Genomic DNA, 16,361 nt, shown 5'->3' with positions numbered 1-16,361 from the left:
TCCTGTGTCAACTATCCACTTAATACTGGGATCGCTAACATGATTACAATAACCATGTGTACAAATCAAAATAACTGAATCACTATTTGAATTCATTGCTGCAACATTGCCATCATCTAAGCTCTTACCTTTCTCATATTTTCACTTTTGCTTTAAGATTTTATAGTTTCATTTTATATGACCTGCCTTACCACAATATAAATACTTTACTTTACCTCTAGACTTGGATCTATGTTTAGACTTACCACGACTTTTTGAGTCCTGACCGCTATTGATGTTTCTACCTTTATTCTCTGTGACCAGAGCTTGATTCCTAGGGTCTACATTTTTTCACATTGCTTCTTCATTAAGCATACTGTCTTTTACCATCTCCAATGTCACCTTATAATCAGGAGCTGAATTAAGAACAGTCACAATTAGAGCATTCCAACTATTTGGCAAGGAACCCAAAAGAAATAATGCCTTCATTTCATCATCCATCTTAAGCTCCATAGTAGTCATCCGATTAAATATATCTTGAAAATCACTCAAGTGCTCTGTAATAGATCATCTATCCCTGTACTGTAAAGCTGTAAGTTTTTTAACAAGCATAACTTTATTCATACATGCTTTTCTCTCATACAATGCTGCTAATTTTTTTCAAAAAATGTGCGCATCTAACTTCTGCGCTATATGATGGAACACACTGATATTACCCATTTTTTTTATTGTAGCCAGCGTCTTTCTACCTAGCTTCTTTCAGCTTTCATCTTTCATATCTGCTAGTTTAACCGAATCACCCAATACTGACTTATACAAATCTTTACAGTATAGATGATCTTTCATCATAGGCTTTCAAATTAAATAATTCGATGCTGTCAATTTTATCATGAAACATGTATCACCTTCCATGATCTCAAACAGAATTTACTTCTATCATGGGTTGCTTCTGTATTGATGTTTCAAAATAACCCTCGCTCTGATATCACTTGTTACGCCTGAAGTAATAATCACAACAATATAGAAGCAATAAACAACAATCAATAATAAAAAACGCAGGAAAAATAAAGCACACACCAAGATTTACGTGGAAAACCATCCAGTGTAGAGGGAAAAAACCACGGACCACCAAAAAATTCTTCACTATCAAATAATAGGTATACAAAGTTCTTCTCTAGGTAAAACTAGAGCTAATCAACAACTAGAGAAACAATTGAAAAAATCTCACCAAATAAGTGACTCAACAAATACACCCTGGATTTGTTCCTAGAGAGCCTCAAACTCGATCTTCACTGTTCAAAATGTAAAACTCGGAATCATAAACCTCCTGACATGGTTCCAATTCAATTGGACCACGGATCGATTTCCGTTTAATCAACTCTCCCTTCTCCTTTTTCTCTCTCTGCTTTTTCTGGTTTTTCTTCTTTCTCTACTTGGTTTTCGACACACCCTTAAAACAATCCCACCCCTTTTTTATTAAGTAGTTAAGGCTCTGTGTAAAATGAAAGATCAAAGCCCATGGCCTTTAGTTGGTCCAAAATCACTTATATGGGGCTGGACCCCATGTTCCTAACAATAATGGGGGTGTGGTTGTGAAGTTAGATTTCGAGAAAGCATATGATTGTGTGGACTGGAAATTCCTTGATTTTGTGATGGAAAAGATGGGATTTGGGCTACGGTGGCGGAGCTGAATAAGAGAATGCAATTCAACAGTCAGAATTTCGGTTTTAGTCAATGGCTCTCCAAAGGTTGAATTGCCAATAAGACTAGGCGTAAGACAGGGGGATCCTCTATCTCCGTTTCCGTTTCTTTTGGCAGGAGAAGTACTACATAGAATGCTTGAAAAGGCAAAAGAATTAAATCTTTTCAAAGGAATAGTAGTAGCAGACTCAGGTTTCAGCATATCCCACTTACAATTTGCAGATGACACCGTAATATTTATGGAAGCAGAGGTGGAACAAGGAAGAAATCCAAGAAGGATCCTTACAATGTTTGAAATAGTATGATGGTTGAGAATTAATTTTTCTAAGTTCATATTCTATCCAGTGGGTGTCGAAGACGAGATAGGACAGAGATTGGCTGATATAATGTAATGTCAAAGAAATGCAATACCTTTTCTATATTTGGGAGTACCACTAGGAGCAAATCCTAGAAGCATTCAGATGTGAGAACCGGTACTAAACAAGATGAAGGAAAGACTGGCGTTCTGGCAAAGAAAATACTTATCCTTTGGGGGGCGATTAACACTCATCAATTCAGTGCTCAACTCACAACCCCTATACTACCTATCTGTATTCAAGGCACCTAAAGGAGTCATACAGAAGATGGAAAAAATAAGAAGGGCTTTCCTGTGGGGTGGAGGAGAAGAAAGGAAAAAGATTCCAAAGGTAAAATGGGCAGTGGTGTGCACACCAAAATGCTTTGGGGGACTGGGAATATCGAGTTTAATAAATATGAAAACAGCCCTACTGTGTAAATGGTGGTGGAGGTATGGGACCGAGAAGGAGGCATTATGGAGGAGGTTGATTGAAGAGAAATATGGTAAAGGTAAACTTCTATGGATACCATCAGATTTACGGAAAGAGAATATGTCGAAGGTGTGGAAAAATGTGATAGGTATGAAGAAAGAGGAAGGAGTCTATAAGATGATTGGATTGGAAGGCAATAGGTGGATCGTTGGGAATGGAAACAGCATACTGTTTTAGTTGGACAAATGGATCGGTGAGAAGCCCTTAAAAGAAGTTTTCCCAAGATTGTTTGTATCGGCAATGGACAAGGAGTGCACTGTGGCAGAAACGAAATAGTCTTCGAAAGTAAAAGCTGGGATGGCCAAGCAATCCTATTTCTTATCAAGCTAAGGTCTCTTTTCTGGGTTAAGGCAAAAGAACGAGTTGCGGTAGTGAATGAAACAGCATGGTGGCTGAGCCCAAAAGAGGTGGGGGAAATATCGCGTAAACAAAACAATAGAGAAGGAGCTAAATGGAGGTGTCCAGGTGAAAACTTCTTAAAATTTAATGCGGATGGATCTGCTAGAGGTAAGCAAGGAAAAGCAGGGTGCGGCGGGGTTCTGAGAGATCATGAGGGGAACATTAGAGGTTTATTCTATGGTCCGCTTGGAGAACAGGAATCCAATATGGCTAAGATATTGGCCATTAAAACTGCACTAAAATTGTTTTCTTCTTCACAGTGGCTGAAAAAGAGTGTTCTAATTTTGGAATCAGATTCTTAAGTAGCTGTTGGGTGGGTAAGTAGCATGAACATTAGACCATGGAAGCAATGGCAGATTTTTGTAGAAATAGATAAACTGGTGGAGATGATTGGAGAGGTGGAATTTGTACATACATATAGAGAGGCTAACTGTTTTGCAGGTTCCTTGGCAAGGATGGGTGTTGATAGTCCTACTTTGTTTAACGCCTGACTGTGATAGGTTGAGATGTTTAGGAGAGATTATACAGGTGCTGGAAATCAATGTCTAATGTGGGATTAATAGGTGTAACAAATCTTTTCTAATCGATAAAACTTTTTTGTCTGAGAAAAATAAGTAAATAAATAAATACAAAAGTATTCATACAAAGAAAATCTATTTTAAGCCCTTCGGTAGTTTGCCTTAATATATATATACATCATTTTAATTATTTATATATATAATATATATAATTATATATATTAAGTTATTATGCATTTATTATTATGTTATCACTAATTTACTACTAAATTATCATTAATTTATTATCAAATTATTTATGATTTACTACTAAATTTATCAATTAATTACTACTAAACTTAAACTCATTTACTTTTATTATTAATTTGGTACAAAGTTATCGTTTATTTACATGCTTAGCTACTAAATTATCACTTATTTTTTATTAAGTTATCTTTAATTTAATATTATAGTATTATGTATTTACAATTATGTTTTAATTAATTTACTATTAAAATATTTATGATTTACTACTATATTATTATATATTTATTATTTCGTTATTATAAACATCTCATTTTGTCCGAAATTTTCATCGATGGAAGCTCGATAAAAGTTCAATTGTAAAATTTTATTTATTTTTAATATTTTGTGATTAAGTTCTAATCTAATTTCATCATTATTTGGTTAATATTTTTGAAAGGTCGGACTTAGTGGAAGGAAGGGAGTGGCAATGATAGGGTTAGAGTGGGATTCATCTTGTGGAAGATAAATTTCGGTTTTTCTTTGATAAGACAAGAGGAATCACGATTGATTTAAAATTCTCTCATGTTTAGTCCGATAAATTCAACACTGACACAAGGGAGAGGGGACACAAAAAGAAGACATAGAAAGGGGAGGGAAAAAACACACAAAAAAATTAGGGAGAGGAGCAAATTGCTGCATAACCAAAACCGAGGCTGGTGATTCCAAATCCGAATATACTAATGTCTCCCCAAACGGTCCCAACTCCGGGAAATCACTCCAGTTTGAAAGCCTGATGTCAATGGAGATGTTTTACCATGTCCTCTTCCTACCATGTACAAATCGAAATCATTGTAAATAGAAGTTATGGTCGATATAATCTGGTCTCCACTGTTAACTTGTTTCTCGATGTAAGCTATGGATTGGTCGTGCATTGTCTTGAACTGAACTCGTTTAAATAATCATCATCAAGCTGCTTCTGCTTCTCTCTCAAACATGGCTGTGAAAATCCCTGATTCATCATCTTCTTCAACGCTCTCGGTCAACTTAGAAACGTCTTTTCCTGGAAGAAATCGCACTGCGGTAAGTTTTAGGCGTGGAGTGCCTGTCATTCTCCAGGCATAAGCTAATGCCTCTCGGTCATCAGGACCTTCAACGAACAGCATGGCAATGCAACATTCCCGCATGCCACGTTGTGATTCTCGGGACAAGGTTGAAGTTAGGCCACGATCCACAAGTAAGCCAATGAAGCAAAGGTGTCTCTGACAAGCAGATTCGACTTAAGATTTTCTCACCAAATGTTCTTGATATTACTCTTGTGGATCTTCCTGGAATCACAAAGGTTCCTGTGGGTGACCAGCCCACTGATATTGAAGCTCGAATTAGAACAATGATTATGAAATGCTGATCCTGATGGTTATAGAACCATTGGTGTTATTATAAAGTTGGATATAATGGACAGAGGTACTGATGCTCATAACTTGTTGCTCGGAAAAGTGATTCCTCTTCGACTTGGTTACATAGGTGTTGTGAATTGTAGTCAGAAGGATATTTTACTCAACCGAAGTATCAAGGATGCCATTGTGGCAGAGGAAAGGTTTTCCTGCAGTCGTCCAGTACATAATGGTCTAGCTGATCGTTGTGGTGTACCTCAGTTGGCCAAGAAGCCAAACCAGTCTTTCTCTCAAGCCAAGCCGCGTCAAGATTTTCTATTTTATTTTATTTATTATTATTATTATTATTATTATCATAATTATTATTATTTCTAAATTAAAATTATTTGGTATTCCTTAATTATTTTATTTTATTTTATTTTAATTTTATTATTATTATTATTATTATTTTCAATGATTTTCCTAAAATAAAATTTTCAAAAAAATATTTTTAGGAAAAAGTTAAAAGTATCAATTTTTCTTAAAAATAAAGTTTCTAAAATAAAAAAAATTTCAAAAACATTTTGGGGAGGGAAAGTTGAAAGTATTAATTTCCCTGAAAATAAAAAAGTTTTAAAAGTATTTTTAGGAAAAAATTAAAAATATCAATTTTCCTTAAAAATAAAATTTCTAAAATAAAAATTATCAAAAATATTTTGAGGAAAAATTGAAAGTATAAATTTTTCTTAAAATAAAATTTCTAAAATAAAAAGGTCCAAAAAAATATATTTTTAAGAAAAAGTTGAAAGTATCAATTTTTCTTGAAAATAAAATTTCTAAAATAAAAATTATAAAAAAAAAATATTTTTAGGAAAAGTTGGAAGCATCAATTTTTCTTAAAAATAAATAATTATCAAGAAAAAGTATTCTGAGGAAAAGTTGACAATATTAATTTTCCTTAAAATAAAAACTTTTAAATGCTTTAAGAAAAAATTAAAAGTATCAATTTTTCTTGTATAAAAGCAATGAATTTTTTTTTCTTGTAAAACAAAAAGGGATCTATATCAAAAGTTGAATCATTTTTTTCTTTCTTTCTTTGGAAAATTTTTAAATGTTAAATAATTTGATGATAGAACCTCTGCAAGTGAAACAGTAGTTTTCTTGTATACTCTTGAGGTGATGAGATTTTTCTTAATTTTTTACCAAAAATATTGGAGTTAATTAAGAATAATTTTCAATAATTAATTATTTTGTAAAATTTTTAAGGCTTATTGGATAACATGAAATTAAGCTAGTTCTATCTTTCGATGGGCGTTGTGAGGGTGTTATAACCTTCCTCACTCGTAACCGAACTCTCAAACCTTGTTCTGGTTAGTAGATCCAAACCTATTCTTTTAAGGACCCTTAAGCTTAGGTATTCCATAAAAGAATAGATTCCTTAGGTGACCAATCGCACCTAAACAAAAAATATTAGTGGCGACTCCCTAAGTCAATGTCTAGCGATAGATCCCTGGATCTAGACGTTATGACAGTTATCACTGGTTTACCACCATCTTATCAATTGTTTGCTACTAAATTATTATTTATATATTAATTAAGTTATTACTAATTTATTATTAAGTTATCCATAATTTAATACAAAGTTATGATTGATTTAATACAAAATTATTTTTGATTTTATTCTAAGTTATAATTTATTTACAATTAAATTATCAATAATTTATAATTACTAAATTATTATGTATTTATTACTATGAAATAATTAATTTACCATTAAATCATAAATAATTAATTTAATTGTGCAAAGCATATTAATAGGTCTAATGTGTTATAAATACAAAAAGTATTCATATATAGAAAATCTATTTTAAGCCGTTCGATAGTTTGCCTTAAGTGATACATGAATGAATTAACCAAGAAAAATTATTTAATAAGAAAATAAATAAAGATAATACAATAAATTATCACATTTATATATATATATATATATATTAATATTAAGCATCTTCTTAATTATAAAATCTTCTAATCAAGGTAAGTTATAAAATTTAAAGTATATATATATTTGTGAGAATTATAAATATTTAACTAAAATTTAAATAACGATTTATAATAATATTGGTTAAATTCTAAATTGAATATTTTTTATACATTGATTGAAAAAAGTGGGAAATCATGTCATACCATTTGTCAACTAACACTTTTTTTTTTTTTTAATCTTTTTTCATATATATTGTGATACATGAGGCATTGAGTAATAAAAAAACCAATTTAATAATCTTAGAATCTATATGGAAAGCTAATTGATTCATTGATCTTATTTTTGTGTATATATATAATTTAACTTAATCAATTGAGTTAATTTCTAATCTTAATTATGAGACTATATAGATAAATATATTGTTATTTTAGGCATCCTCACACTTCAAAATTTTAACATAGTTTAATTTGATTTGAATTTGTTTTGTAAATTTTTAGTTGGTTTAAATTTAAGTAACTAAATATTAAAAGCTATATATTTAATGATAAATAATTTTTATTAAAAAAATAAAAAATAATAAAAATTTAATGGTGAATTTGTTATTTTTTAAAAATTCTTAAGGAATTTTACGATTAATACTTTTGAAGTTTACATTTTAATATATAGATGATATATGGATTAATTTTTCATTGTTCTTTGGGTATTTTACTCGCTATAGACCAAATACCTGATATGTATACCAATCAGATATTCAAAAATAATTTGATACTAATTCCAGAATATTATGAATTTCTTTATTGTTCTTTCGATATTTTACACACTACAGACTAAATACCTACTAATTTATCCATTGAATTATATCAAAAAAAGTAAAACAATGATCAAAATGCAAAGAAATAAAGAATGAAAAGAGAAGACAAGTACCTTCAGGAATTAAGAGGCAACAATAGATCGAAAAACAGTAGAATACTTTCAAAGGGCAACAAGAGATTGGATTATCTTATCAACTTTCACAACTCGTTTGAATTTCAAAAAATTAGGTTTGATATGTTTACGGATGCAAAGATAGCTAAAGTCTAATGTGTTTTAACGTTAGCTAGCCAATAACATCAGTTAAAGTTAATCTACATTTATTACTATGTTGTTAATAATCTATTAGATTTTTTTGTCCTTTCTTGTTTGGATAATATGAAAACGGCAACCAGCAAGTACTGATCATGAGAAAGATACAACTATTGAAATTTTTTGAAAGACAATAATAAATATTTCACTTGTGTACAATTTTAAGAGCGGCAAAATTTTAGATGGATTCTTTTACCTAACTTATTGACAAGAAGGAATTTAAATTAATTGATGATATGATAAAATCTAGGATAAGTTTCCTAGTAGTTATCTCCACCTTCTTTCAAAACCATCCGAAATTTCTTTAAAAAAAAAAAAGCATCGGAGATTAGCTTTTCCTGCTGCGAAGGAAGAAATCAAGAAATGGCAGAAGGCGTCCTGTTCAATTTGGCTGGAAAACTCTTGGGGGTTCTGGCATCATTGGCTTACCAAGAACTTGGTTTCGTTGGTGGAGTCAAAAAAGAAATCCGCAATCTCAACAACACTATTTCCTTGATCAAAGGTGTGCTTCGTGATGCGGAGGAGCAACAAAGAAACAACAACCATGAAGTGACGGTCTGGCTCGGACAGCTCAAAGATGTGCTTTACGACGTTGATGACTTGCTGGACGATTTTTCTACTGAAGCTTTGAGGCTAAAGATAATGAGAGGGAATGAAATGGTGAAAGAGGTACGCATTTTCTTCTCCAAATCAAACCAGCTTGCATATAGTCTCAAGATGGCTCATAGAGTTAAAGCCACTAGAGAGAGACTAGATCAGATTGCCGATGATAGAGACAAATTTCACTTTAGTGACCGCCCTGTAGAGTCGCTAGTTGAAATTATGGAGAGGGACCAAACTCATTCCTTTGTGCCTGCAGACGATATAATTGGAAGAGATGGTGATAAAAAGAAAATTATAGAACTGCTGCTACAATCCAAACGAGAAGAAAATGTTTCAGTTGTTCCCATAATAGGGATTGGAGGATTAGGAAAGACCACATTAGCTAAAATGGTCTTCAACGATGAAAATGTTGGAGAATATTTCCAGCTAAAAATGTGGGTTTGTGTCTCAGTGAAGTTTAAGCTAAAGTCATTGTGGAAAAAATCATTGAGGCTGCAACTGGAAGCAAACCTGTAAAGGACCTCCAGATGGAAACACTGCAAAATATTCTTCGAGGCAACATTAATGGAAAGAAGTACTTGCTAGTTCTGGATAATGTATGGAATGAGGACTCCCAAAATTGGCACAATTTGAGAAATTTGCTATTAGGTGGCGCAAGGGGAAGTTGGATTGTTATCACTACTCGTAGTAGGCGGATTGCAAAAATCACAGGCACAGTTTCGCCACATGTGCTTGAAGGATTGTCAAAATGCCAATCTTGGTCACTACTGAAGAAAAAGGCATTTGATAACGAAAGCCACGAATCCAATGGTTCACACTTTGAAGCAATTGGAATGGAGATTGTGGAGAAGTGTAAAGGGGTCCCTCTTGCCTTAACGGTGATAGGAAGTCTACTAGGTGAAGGATCAGAAAGTCTACTAGGTAAAGGAACAGAAGAGCACTGGTTAAAGGTGAGGAATAATTTTATTAATCATATAACTCGACCAGAAAGTGGCATTATGCCAATTTTAAAGTTGAGTTATGATCATCTTAAACTGCATTTGAAACAATGTTTTGCTTATTGCTCTTTAATTCCGAAGGACACTGAGTTTGAGGTTAACGATTTGATCATCGATTGGATGGCCCTAGGGTTTATCCAGCCACGAAGTAGAGACGAAGATCTAGAAGATACTGGGCATGGTTATTTCATGAATTTGCTTTGGAGATCCTTTTTTCAAGTTGCAAAAGAAGATGATTCAGGAAATGTGAAGAGTTTCACAATGCATGATCTAATGCATGAACTTGCATGCTCTGTTGCTGGGAATGAGTGTTGCATTGCAAGTCTAGAAGCAGAAAATGTAGATGAAAGAACTCGCCATGTGTTATTTGAAGATGAATTAGATTATTCTTGGGAAATTCCAAGCGCCTTGCTCAAAGCAAAGAGAGTAAGGACATTTTCCCTAATAAGCGGTGGCTACTTGAATCAAATCCAATTGCAATGTACTTACGACTAATTTTAAGTACCTACGCTCTTTGAATTTGAGTTACGTAGGTATTGAGAGGTTACCGCATTCCATAGGCAAATTGAAACATTTAAGAGCTCTTTTTCTTAATGGAAATAAAAATATTAAAAAATTACCTAGTTCTTTATCTAGGCTACAGAATTTGCAAACATTAAGTCTTTCTTATTGCTTCGGACTTGAAAAATTGCCGAGCAAAACAACAAGGTTAGTTAACCTCAGATATCTTTAGATTGATGGTTGTTATAGTTTGGCTTACATGCCACGTGGACTGGGGCAACTAATTTGTTTGCAAACGTTAAACCAGTTTGTTGTGGGAAAGAGAGGCAAAGAAGTTGGTGAGTTAAGGGATTTGAATGGATTGAACAACCTCAAAGGAGAAATATATATTTCTTCTTTACAAAATGCTATTCCAGAGCCTGGATCTTCTTACTTGAAAGGAAAATTGAATTTGAAATCCCTAGCATTGAGATGGGATAGAGTAGATGATGTGAGTAATGTGAAGTATGAAAAGGTTTTTGAAGGCCTCCAACCTCACCCAAATCTGGAGAAGCTTGAGGTGTATGGGTATCCAGGAAGCAAGATTTCAAGCTGGCTGTCTTCCATCACCAATTTAACTCTACTAATTTTAGAAGATTGTGTTGAATGCAAGCATCTGCCACCATTGCATCAGCTCTTTTCCCTCAAATTTCTTAGGCTTTCAGGATTAAAAGCTTTGGAGAATTTGTCAGAGAATGAAAAGCAAAAGGAGTTGTCTTCTTCAAAATCAACAAAATTTTTTCCATCCTTAGAGGAACTTGACCTCAAGAATTGCCCAAATCTTAAGGGATGGTGGAGGGGTGATGTTGATGAAGCTTCAAATGCACAGCTGCCTTGCTTTCCTTGCCTTTCAGATTTAAGAATAGAAAGCTGTCCTCTTAATCTAATATCTATACCGCTGTATCCTTCAGTCACAACGCTGTATTTGAAAAGAACCAGCTGGAAGCAACTCCAACAGATATTGAAGTTGAAAATGACAACTTCAGAAGAACCATCATCTTCTTCGTCTTCTTCACTTTTCCCTCCTTTCTCCAAATTGACAAAATTGAGGCTTGAAGAGATGGAAGATATAGACTCTCTGCCAGAGGAGTTTCTGCAAAACCTAACTTCTCTTCAGTCTTTGTCCATTTATAGATGCAGTAACTTGACATCAATGCCAAAGGGGATGCAATGTCTGACCACTTTAAAAGAATTGGACATTTGGAGATGTCCCCAGCTATTGGAAAGATGCGAAAGGGGCATTGGTGTGGACTGGCCAAATATTGCTCACATTCGAAATATTCGGATTGGTACCATTTAGGAACCTTCCATCGCTTACACAGGTTAGGCTAAAATTCAATCTTCCAGCAAAATTTAAGCGTCACTTCCTTTACTATCTTCTCTTTTTTCAATTATTATTCTTGCTTTACACTTTGTTAAAATAAAAATAAAAACTTGAAAATATGAGACTTGGGTTGGAATCAAGCCACTCCTTCCCTTTGTAATAGGGTTTTGCCCTCCTATAAACAAAAAAAAAAAATATAAACGTAAAAACTGAAAGCTATTTTTGGTAGCGCTAATGTAATAATTAATGTAGAATGAATAAAATTGAACAACAATGTTATATATTAATCTGACTTAAGAATAATAAAATAATTTAAAGAAATTGATAAGTTACTGATTAATGTCTAAATGGATGGAAACCATCTTACTTTTTTGCAGCTTCATACTTTGTTTTCAATAATTTTAACATTTATATATTACTTCTTAATTGTTCTCTTATTATTGTGTTTTAGTTATTTATTCATCTAATAATTTGTATATTCATATTGTGTTTGATTCGTATAAAATATGAAAATTATTGTCATAAAATTTGTATTAATGCGCTAAACACAAATATAATTTTTTTATTTTTGTCAAATTAATTTATGGTTCATATTAAAATTTTAAATTGTATCATTTTTTATATTTTTTGTATTTTTTCATGTTGTGACTAAAATTATTGAAATTTTTTTGTGCTTATTTTCTTTGATGTTAAATAGTGGTTAAAACTTCAATCAGATTGGTTTGAATAAAATGAAAGACTGTGCATCATAAAATAAAAGCTAATAAAATTGAAGTTGGAATAATATATTTTTCAATTTAATTAAAATTTTACTTTTTATTCATGCTTATTATGTCACATACCTTTTCCCAGACTGATTATATTTGTGGTTGTTGATTGATGGGAGCTAATGAAAGGATTTTGAGATGATATAATTTATTTTGTTTTCAGCTTGGGACAGATTATTTCATGGCCTAGAACAGAGTGAGACTTGATTCTCTAGCTGCTTCTTGTTTCAAGAATTAATATCATCCAATTCTGAAGCTCTAAGTTTTACCAATTGAGGACTTAATCCAATTTTATATTATTTTGTGTGATTTATATTATATATATATTTATATATATATATATATATATTATATTGAGTGTTATTTGATTGTGCTTGTATTTTTTATTATGTAACTTCAGTAAAAAGAAAAAAAAAAAGATGATTGTGTGGATTTTATGCAATTATATCTTTATGACAATTGAAAGTTATGAAGCAGAAGAGATTTCTTTTGAACTCAGAACTCATTGATCCCTCATTGTTCAACCCAAAGCTATGATCCATACAGACAAATCTTTATATGATCATTTTTTGTAGAGAGGAAAATTTTGGAGTTGCTCCTACCTGCCTTTCTATTTTTGTTCTTTTGCTGGTGCATTATTTCCATTATGCCCATATTAAAGGAAAAAAACATTTCATTTGTAATTTTGAAGTACATTTAAAAATCAATTAAACCAACAACCACTTCATTGTAGAACGATTTATTATCACAGGTTCGATAGGCCATTCTCAATAATAGCCATTGAATTTGTCCAATTCATCTGAAGCAAGAGCTAGGCCAAATTCAAACCCACCTTTCCCATCATCCCTGCTCTCAGCAATTGAAATCGATCCTTTAGAACCAACGTGAATTACCTCACTCTTTGTTGGTCTTCCGAACCCAAAATCAGTTTCATAAACTCGCAATTTTGGTGATCCAGCAAGTGATATAACGTGTTCACATTCACTGAGTACCTCCTTTGCCCTTGAAATCCAATTCTCTACCCCTTTCAATGGTTCTTTCTCCAATTCCTGAATTTCTCTCCCAATAGCGTTTGCCGCCACAAAAATCCCGTTTTCTCCAATCATTTCACTTGTTTTTGCTGTTACAAAACATGGTTTCAGACAGTTTCCAAAATAATTTGTGTGTAATCTTAGGCGATCTCTACAATCAGCTAGAAAGCCCAAGAAACAAATCGCTTTATCATTTCTTAACAATTGATCAGGAGTTTTATTACTTTGATGTAATTTGATCAAACAAACCCAAATGAAAACAGTGGTTACCAGGAATGTTGACGATCTCGGATGATCCTTCTCGTTCTCTTCCATACACTTTATATCAATCCATTTTTTGAACATCTCAACGTGGGATTGGCTGATTACAAGCGAGATTCGAACATTGTCTGTTGGAGGAGTACTCATTCTCGTTAAAATCTCAGCATCAAACAATTCCTTGAGAAAAATGGACCAAATCCCTCGAGGGTCTTGGATCAAATCCCTGCTATAATCAGGTGGGGAATTCTTAACAAAAGTTAAGTCCCCTAGTGACCTACAAATCGATGCCCATTACCAGGGGAAATGATCAAAGGCCATCCCATCAGCTGCAACATGACAAAAGGTAACCCCCATCGAAATCCCAACATCAGGAATGATAGTGACTTGGATGGCCATGAGAGGCTGCTGCTTGCAAAATTGTCACCATCCGAGCACGTACTTGGCAATGGCAATTTCGGGATGAGACCTACTAATTCCTGACCACGTCGTGGAATATGATCATTGACGGTGAGATGCTTAAACTCTGCTGTCGATTCAGTGACAACAAAGGGTACAGAATCACCATCGGCAAGTAAATATAAGGTCTTTAAGATGTGGGGGCAACTTGAGATTGACTGCAAAAAGGGAAGAAATGTTGCAGAGAAAGGGAGAGGGAATTTTTGAGATTGGATAGAGAGTTTTGCATGAAATGGGAAGTTGGGTATGGGAATTCAAAGAAGAAAAGGCGATGCATATGACAAGAAGAAACCCAGACGGTGTCAAAGAAAGTAAAAGGGAGAGAGGTTGCGGGAATTGAGCCTGGTGGTGGAGATACATGGCTATTTTCAAGAACCATGATAAAGCAATGTTCAGCCATATTTGTGGTTTGGGATGGGCGGTTATCGAGATCAATAATTGTTCAGACAAGCAAGGATAAAACAATTACACACGAGGCTAGCGTTCGTAGAAGAAAAGGTGCATGAAATTCCGAGATGAAGTTAGGTCCCACGTTATCCCTTTTGCTGATCAATTATTACTGTAAACGATTGTTGATATTTTTAGTTTATTCATCATTTCATTTTTTTTTTTTGTTCATTTTTCTAAATAACTTAATATTATATATGTGCTTTTTTTTTTTTTCAAAAATATTATTCATACTTTTTTGTATCTTGTAACAAATAATTCTAACCCAATCAATACGTATCGGATGCGAAATTTTACAACCCAACAAAAATCCACTCCTCACATGCGAATGCAAATCGTTCTTGAAGCCTATATATCCAAACCCTTTCCATGTAAATCAGGACCCAAGCCCATCAAAACCAAAAGCCATGCAATCCGTTTACGATTCCCCAAGGCCCAAATCACCATCAACTAAGCCAATTGTCTGCCCAAATCACACCTCCTAAGCTGATTGGAGGAAGCCTAGTGTCTATATAAACTTCAATTTTTTTTCCTCGGAGACCAAAAATGGCTTCTGATTCTATTTTATTTCCCTGTCTAGGTAATCCAATTGCAATTTTGCAAAAAGTATGAATTGTCCCTGTCTAGTGCATCCTTCACTAACTGACATTCTGCTATACTTTCCATGCCAGGATAAGAATTTAGCAGGTTCTGAATTGAACTTGTGTAAGCCTACATTGTTTTGTAATCACTACTTGTTATGAATTGTCCCTCTTGACAGGTTCCATTGTTGGAATCAGAACAAGTAAATACAGTTAATATTTACAAAGATCTCAGTCAATCAGTCATGAATGTACCAACAACCTGCACCTAATTTATGAATATATGCTCTGATAAAAATATTTTATCAATTATTTTATAAAAAATGTTTCATAAATATGAATTTACATATATATATATATATATATATATATATTCAAAATATGCTGACATGAGATTGGGATGAAATTGGGATGAGATTGTAGTGTTACAGCAACAATGCAGGAATATATTTGATATTTGATTTCCTTCTTCATGCTTTTGGTATCTCACAAATCGTAATCATATTAGCAATTAGCAGAAAATGTTTTTTTTTTGTTATTTGAATTTTTTTTTATGTCCGATAATCATTTTGAATTATAATTAATTCGGAATCGAGTTGAATCAAACCTCATATTAACAGGATTTTATATATTTTGACTGAGGACATTTACATTTTGTTTAACGAATTTGTATGAATTGGATTAGTTTGAGAAGTTGAATTCAAACAAACCAATAGTTTGATATTTCATTTCAGTTGCTTAAACACAATAAATAAAAATATTATACTTTTGACATTTATTTTTTGGGTTTTATATTTACTTATGAAAATGAAAAAGCCTCCCTTTACATATAATTACTTTGAAAAATATTTAAAAAATTATAAAGATTAAGACCTATAGTGGAAACATTTTATATATAGAAAATGCTTCCTTTGTTAGTTTATATATATATATATTTATATTATAAGAGGGATGGACAGTTTTACATTTTTTTAATTATTAATTTTTATAAATTCAATAAACAAAATTAACTTTTCTCCCTCTTTTTTACTTACTTCTTTTCATTAAATTTATTTGAAATTAATGATTAAAAAAATAAAATTTTTTAATTTTACACTGATATAAATTAATCATTTCCTATGCTATAATAGGTTATTCCAAAACATCATCTTAATATATACAAATTAATTACAACACTTTTTTTAAAAAATCATAATTAAAAATTAATTTGTTTTCTAGTATAAAATCATTA

The 16,361-nt window shown here is 32.5% G+C and overlaps 1 pseudogene; it reads left to right on the top strand.

Annotated features, from left to right (window-relative positions):
- Nucleotides 1-8,434: 8,434 nt before the first annotated feature.
- LOC111279415 (putative disease resistance protein RGA1) lies at nt 8,435-11,563 on the top strand (annotated as a pseudogene).
- The last annotated feature ends 4,798 nt before the right edge of the window (nt 11,564-16,361 follow it).

The sequence above is a fragment of the Durio zibethinus genome, chromosome 27, assembly GCF_047325235.1.
Source record: "Durio zibethinus cultivar Kanyao isolate XHJ-2024 chromosome 27, ASM4732523v1, whole genome shotgun sequence".
In the NCBI taxonomy this organism is placed as follows: Eukaryota; Viridiplantae; Streptophyta; class Magnoliopsida; order Malvales; family Malvaceae; genus Durio; species Durio zibethinus.
This window is presented reverse-complemented; position numbering and strand designations above follow the sequence as displayed.